The sequence below is a fragment of the Aegilops tauschii genome, chromosome 6, assembly GCF_002575655.3.
Source record: "Aegilops tauschii subsp. strangulata cultivar AL8/78 chromosome 6, Aet v6.0, whole genome shotgun sequence".
Lineage (NCBI taxonomy): Eukaryota > Viridiplantae > Streptophyta > Magnoliopsida > Poales > Poaceae > Aegilops > Aegilops tauschii.
The window spans coordinates 321,670,982-321,678,358 of NC_053040.3; the positions used below are offsets into that span (position 1 = coordinate 321,670,982).

At 47.8% G+C, this 7,377-nt stretch overlaps 1 long non-coding RNA gene across 1 annotated transcript; it reads right to left on the reverse strand.

The window, feature by feature from the left end:
- Positions 1–2,899: 2,899 nt before the first annotated feature.
- Positions 2,900–6,476, reverse strand: LOC141025642 (uncharacterized). Its single transcript, XR_012187843.1, has 3 exons — positions 6,333–6,476; positions 4,412–4,517; positions 2,900–3,154 (listed from the first exon to the last, which is right to left on the reverse strand). It is a non-coding gene; the product is annotated as an uncharacterized lncRNA (long non-coding RNA).
- Positions 6,477–7,377: the final 901 nt, after the last annotated feature.

The window sequence follows — 7,377 nt, forward strand, 5'->3', positions numbered from 1 at the left end:
CGTACCATACTACCATAGTACCCTCTCTAGCTTAGGCAGTTTTATAGATTGTCGTTGTGATGGACGATATACATGAGCAAGGCGGTCCGAGTATGACCATTGGTGTTGAGCCAGGTGAATACATGCTCGGCGTTCGCGTAGGCCTCCATCAAACGTCTAAACAATAATGTCAGGCACCGCCGGGGCGCGCAGGTGATGGGCTCGCCGTTTGCGTTGCGCCATGAGCAGGACTTTGATTTAGAGGGTGACGTGCATGCATTAGCATGCTTTGACAGCGTGAGCGTGAGTGTCTGACGCGAAGTATTTCATTTTCATTTGGCTGACGAGGGTGCATTGTAGCGACGAGTCCGTGGTTTGATTCCCCACATACGCATAATTTTGGTTTTTACAGTATTTCTTTCTCCATTGACAGGTAGGCCCGTGTAGATAGATAAAGAACACGAGCTGATGAGGCGCATGCGGACTGTTTGACTGGTCAACCAGACAAATACGGAGCTATACGCTGAGCCAGTGACCGTATAATCACCATATCTCATATACAATGATCAAAGTGAGCTATCAAGACAAGTTCGATGACCGCCAATGCATTTTACTCGGTAATAAATGACCAGGATTGAAGGGGAATCCAAATTTGCTTCGTCTTCTGTCCTTGAGCTCTTGACAATCCAATGCACTATACGGTTGTCCGGCCACTCCACCCCAGAGCTCTCACCAAGCGTCGTTCATGCCACCGCGCCGCACACTAACCGGTAAGGCAGCGATGGCATCCCGCCGCGCCGAGTTCCTCACCGCCCACGACCGCACACAAAATGGTAGGGAAGCGATGGCATCCTGCCGTGCTGAGTTCATCACTGCTCGCGACCTCACAACTATGTGGGAGGAATTTGAAGATGCCAAGGCCGAATGGGCGGTAGAGCAAGAGGCAGCCAAAGCCGCACAGAGGGAGCGGAAAAGTCAGAAAGCACTCAAGAAAAGAGAGGCCCGCCGCCGCAAGAAAGAAAAGGACGCACGCGCGGCTGCGGAGAGGTCGGCGGAGATCCAAGCACGGTGGGGTGTCGCCGACAAAGACGAGAAGGAGAACGACGGCGTCTGGCCAGCATGTGAGAAGTAGTAGTACTAGTAGTTAGTGTGTGTGTCTGTGTCTGAGTACGAGCATGTACCAATACTACTAGTTACTACTGTAGTTTTTAGAGCAAATTACCAGTACATTAGCCTAGACTAAATGAAAAAATTCCTATCCTAAGCATCAAATGGCATCTCTTTCTCTATAGGAATTGAGATGCATGTCATCTCACTTCCTATGATTTTCATATTCCTATCCTATGAACGAAAGGAGGCCTCTGTTGGAGTAACTACTGTAGCTAGCAGTACTGCCGGTACAGTAGTTTTCTACAAGAAGCGGAATTCAACGAAGTCATGATGGTTCCTTCGTCCGAGAAACTTCAAAGTGGGAAGTGGGCCTGTGATTTGACGGCTCATTAGTCATTGCTACTGCGGCGCGACGACCTGGGTGACTCTCCCTTGGAGTTCTGCGTGCATGGCAAGTGGACCAGGATGGTCGACGTCCCACATGTTGGCGAACGGAAGTATTCTTTCCGATATTGAGGAGCAAGGAAACCGCGTGGTATAGTATCACTGCTGATTGGTTCGCAAAAAAAATAGTATCACTGCCGATTTATAATTATTTTTTATTTCTGATGAATGCTAGCGTTTCAACTCTTACGACGAAGGGTGCCAAACACGGCACGTGCTGGATGTCCCACGTCAGCGAAAGGAGTGGGACATGAACAACGTGGTAGAGCCCAGCGTAAAAAAACAACGTGGTAGAGCGTCTCCACTTCTTCCACTTCTGGGTCAGAGACCACACGTAGTAGTACTTAGTGGTATGGACGATACAAACTGCGACCTGGAGAGAAAGACACGTCTAGTTGGAAGGTCTCGGGGCATACACGTAAACAAATATAAAAGTTAATATGTGCCTCCAACTAATATAGTAGTAGTAGAGTACTTAGGCACGTACTCCATAACATCACCGTGCATTGCACGTACAACATTTAGTGGTAGTACGTAATAAGAGACAAATGCCGCCCAAGAGTTCCCTTCTCGACCTACTTTTGGGTGTTTAGTAGATTGTATGGAGGGTGCATGAGTTCAACTAGTTTAGCACAAATACACTAGAAGCATGCATGAAGAGAGCATGCATGAAGAGGGGTGTTGAGTTGAGCATGCATGAAGAGGGAACAACTATGCTGAGACGAGAACGCAACCAAACACACCCTATATGCCACGCATGTTCATACCATTTGTGCCTTTCTACTTCACTTACTGCGCTACATTACTCAGGTTCGTACGTCCACTCCTGGGTACATGTCCGTCTCGTAGTTCCAGTCCCACATGTTCTTCATATAGATGGAACGATCCTTGCATAACACGTGCACCTTGATGCTAGATGTCTCGCGTGTTGGCAAAAGGATGAACAAAGCTCACGTAAAAAAAAGAGTGGAAGAACATAGATTCCGGACGACCGAGAAGGAGCAAGGAACCTCGTGGTGGAGCTTCTGCACTCATAATATTTAATATTATTCAGCGATATAAAATTAACCAATCATCTCCACAGTGGACTGGAAGAGTACGAAACACGACAGCCCAGTGTAGTTACATGGCTAACCCACGCTATCACCATATTTCTTGGCTTCCGTGCGACACCTATCTCTAGTAATCCAGCATCCTGTATCGCTTCTCCCTCCTCGTCTCTATCAAAGTGCTGCGGGCTGGCGTTTCTGCCGTCTATTGAGGTCGGTTAATGTCACGCCCAATATGCGATACTATCCTAAAGAGACTCGAAGGTCCCACCAAGGATAGAACCGCATATTGACACGCTTTTGCAAGGTGGATATCATTACATCAACATTACATAATATATGGGGATACATACAAGGCATACAAATGCCGCAAGAATACATCAATACATCATACATAAGATCAACTTCCGACTACGGATGAAACACAAACAGAAACTCAAATGACATCCACCCTGCTAGCCCAGGCTGCCGACCTGGAACCTATCCCCTGATCGAAGAACAAGAAGAAGAAGAACTCCAAAACAAGTAACATCGCTCTCGCGTCAAGATCATCGCAAAACCTGTACCTGCAACTGTTGTTGTAGTAATCTGTGAGCCACGAGGACTCAGCAATCCCATTTCCATGGGTATCAAGACTAGCAAAGCTTAAAGGGTAAGGAAGGGGTAAAGTGGTGAGGTTGCAGCAGTGACTAAGCATGATATGGTGGCTAACATACACAAATAAGAGCGAGAAGAGAAGCAACGGAACGGTCGTGAAACTGGCAATGATCAAGAAGTGATCCTGAACTCCTACTTACGTCAAACATAACCCAGAAACCGTGTTCAATCCCCGGACTCCGCCGAGAAGAGACCATCACGGCTACACACGCGGTTGATGCGTTCTAGTTAAGTCAAGTGTCAAGTTCTCTACAACCGGACATTAACAAATTCCCATCTGCCACATAACCGTGGGCACGGCTTTCGAAAGATAATACCCTGCAGGGGTGTCCCAACTTAGCCCATTATAAGCTCTCACGGTCAACGAAGGATATTCCTTCTCCCGGGAAGACCCGATCAGTCTCGGAATCCCGGTTACAAGACATTTCAACAATGGTAAAACAAGACCAGCAAGACCGCCCGAATGTGCCGACAAATCCCGATAGGAGCTGCACATATCTCGTTCTCAGGGCACACCGGATGAGCAGTCCGTACAACTAAAACCAGGCCTCAAGTTTCCCCGAGGTGGCGCTGCAAAGGGCTCTAGTTTGGACCAACACTCAGAGGAGCACTGGCCCGGGGGGGGGGGGTAAAATAAAGATGACCCTCGGGAGCGCGACTCCCAAGGGAAAAAAGGCTTAGGTGGGCAAATGGTAAAACCAAGGTTGGGCCTTGCTGGAGGAGTTTTATTCAAAACGAACTGTCAAGGGGGTCCCATAAATCACCCAACCGCGTAAGGGACGCAAAATCAAGGAACATAACACCGGTATGACGGAAACTAGGGCGGCCAGAGTGGAACAAAACGCCAGGCATAAGGCCGAGCCTTCCACCCTTTACCAAGTATATAGATGCATTAATTAAATAAGAGATATTGTGATATCCCAACATAAACATAATCCAACATGGAGCAATCTTCATCTTCACCTACAACTAGCACGCTATAAGAGGGGCTGAGGAAAAGCGGTAACATAGCCAAACAATGGTTAGCTAGGAAGGGTGACAAAGGTTAGAGGTGGTTTCATGGCAATTTGGGAGGCTTGAAAAGCAAGTGATAGGTAGCGCAGCATAGCCATAGAACGAAGCAACTAGCATAGCAATGATAGTAGTGAGATCCAAGGTGAAGGTCATCTTGCCTGAAATCCATCTAGGAAGAAGAACGAGTCCATGAAGAAGATGAAGCCACGAAGACGAACCAAGCGTAGACGAAAGAATCCTCACAACTCCGGAACGAAACCGAAGCTAACGAGAGAAGCAAACCGGAAAGAAGCAAGCAACATGGTAAACACACAAGCATAAACATGGCATGATGCACAACCAAGGATGATGCATGTCCGATTTAATGAGGCATGGCATGGCAAGTGCAATAAACAATACTACAAGTTAAGTGGAGCTCAATATGCAACGAGTTGCATATTGACGAAACACCACATTCGAATTATTTAGTTCTCTCTCGGTTATGTACTCAACAATATTAAATGTTATTAAACATGGCAAGGGGTGAAGCATAAGTAAACTAACTAATTAGGCAAGTTTAAATGAGGCCGGAACAACAAACAACAATTTCGGAAAATCCCCATATGCATATTTCGAATTTGGTACTGTTCCGCCCTATACACAATTTTAGAGTTGTTAAACATGCAAGATGAGTGCACCATGTTAAACTAGGCATTTTTCTGCCCCATTTACATATATAGTTAATTTAATTCGGAGCTACGGTTAATTAGTTATGAAATAGATCATTTTAACATGGCATTTATACAAAATAAATGCAAACAGCAAGTTTAGCATTTTAAACATGGATGAAAATGGAATATTATGAAAGCACATAAAATTCTAAGCATTTTACATATACAACATGTTTCATTTGGATGCATAGATATTTAGATATGAGCAATGCAATTTTAATAGCATTTCTGAAAATATGCATGCACTGGATATGTGACAAAATCGCAGAATGGAAAAACGTCTACGGGCCGAATGCAACGCACTGTGCAAAGCCCAAGATGGACCTGGCCCAAAATGGACGAGTGTGTGTGAGCAAAAAAAATTAAAAGGAGAGACAATGCAGAAAAAGGGTATCCTGGGATTCGAACCCCAGACCTGCTGGATCGATGCACAGTCTGAAGACCACCGGGATACCAGTGCGTTGGTTATAATAGAGGGGCTAGGCCCAACATGAAGAAGGACAAGGGCTTGATCTGAGTGAGCCAAAAATTGGTGCAAAAAGTTGATGAAAAAGAACCAGGGGCGCCTGGAATTTGATCCCGAGACCCCTCCGATACATGCATGCGCTGTTAACCAGATGGGCTATGATAGAACTCTGCTAACGAATGCCTTACGCTCAACATGAACTATGCTCTGGCGTTGATCTGACGAAACTGAAAACGGAAACAGAGATGGCTCGCTCTATGGCCGTGGCTGGACGCAAACGAGCAGCGAAACTTGCTGATGCAGCAAGGGTGAGTGTGCATGTGGAATTACTGAAACAACAACAACAAAAATGAAAAGGGAGGGAGTGCTGGGTTTGAACCCAGGACCTCCCGGATGGATGCAGCGTGGTGCGAACCACTACGCTGTCATGGCTTCTGCTGATAGGAAAGGGCGCGGCCTTCTAAGAGATAGCCCAGGGTGGAGCTTCTCTGTTTAGATAGTGAAGACGACGGCTGCGATGACGGCGCCGGCGAGGGCAGCCGTGGCGATGGCGGGAGGGTTAAGAGGCCGCGACGGGTGTGCGGAATAGGCTAAGGAGGTGCGCGTGCGTGCGGAGGGCTGCGGGAGGAGTCCAGAGCATGAGCCTCGAGAAGAAGCTCGTCTCAGGCCACGGTGAAGCGCGGCGATGCAGCGGCGAAGCCGGGCGCGGCGAGGCGAAACAGAGGGGCGGCGGCTGAGTGCGTGTGAGGATGCATGCAATAGGTGAAGCGAGCAGGGCCTAGAACACGAGCTTGGGCTCGCTGCCATGGTCGTCCATGGCGGACATGGCCTCTGACGCGACGGGATCGGCGACCACAACGACAGAATCGAACCGGAGAGGGGCTGGGAGGAATGGCTGCTCACCTAGGTCCCGTAGGACAGGATGAGGATGCCGGAGATGACCGTGGTGGCGTCCGTCCACGCAGGCAAAGGCGAAGCTCTCGGTGGTGCCCTCTGTTCTCTGTCTCTTGAGGAAGAAGGAGAAACAGGGGAAGGGAAAGGGTGGCGGCGGCGAGAGGGAAACCCTAGGGGCGCGGGTTGCTGGATTTATAGGAGGGCCAGGAGGCGTCGAGGGGTCGTGGTGAAACCACGGTGGCCATGTGCGGGCGCCCCTGGAGGTTTTACTGTGAGAGAAAAGAGATCAGGAGGAGGAAGAAAAACAGGGGAAGGAGAGACTGCAGGTGGGGCCTGGATGGGTGTCCAGCGTGGATTCACCACGGGAGAGTGGAACGAGGCTGCGGGGCTGGCTAGATGGGCCGCGGCTCGGCTGGAGCAGCGCTGCTTCTGCTGGGCTGCTCAGTTGCTACTGTTGCTTCCCTTCTTCTCTTTTCTTCAGACAGAAAACAAGACAGAAAAGCACAGTTATAATGGAGAGGGTTGAGAGAGATATGAGAATATCCCTGGAGTCCAGAATTTGTGCAGGATTTGAATAAATTGACTTGGCAATTTTAAGAGGTAGAAAATTAATCCAAGTTTGAGCCATTTTTGAACCCAACCAAATCAACTCCAAATGGGATGAAACTTGTCAGAGAGGTATAAGGCATTGAGTAAGATCACCAGGAAATAAATGAACATTAATGGAGGAGGGAATAATGTCACTTGCAAAAACATGAAGGAAGAAGGAAGGGAGAGGTGATGATCCATGGGCATATGGCTTGAGAGAGATAGCAAGGGCTGATGCACACACAACATGAAGAAGGCAACCCACATGATGAGCATGATGAAATGCAAAATGACAAGGGTACAATGCAACATAACAAGTGAGATGAGCATTGTGCAAGAAGCAAATATATGACAGGGCACTCAACATGATCATGGCATAAACATATAGGAATGAAATATGCAAAACAATTATGATAATGCAACAAACACAAAAAAAACACGGCAACAACTAAAATAAATGGAAGGC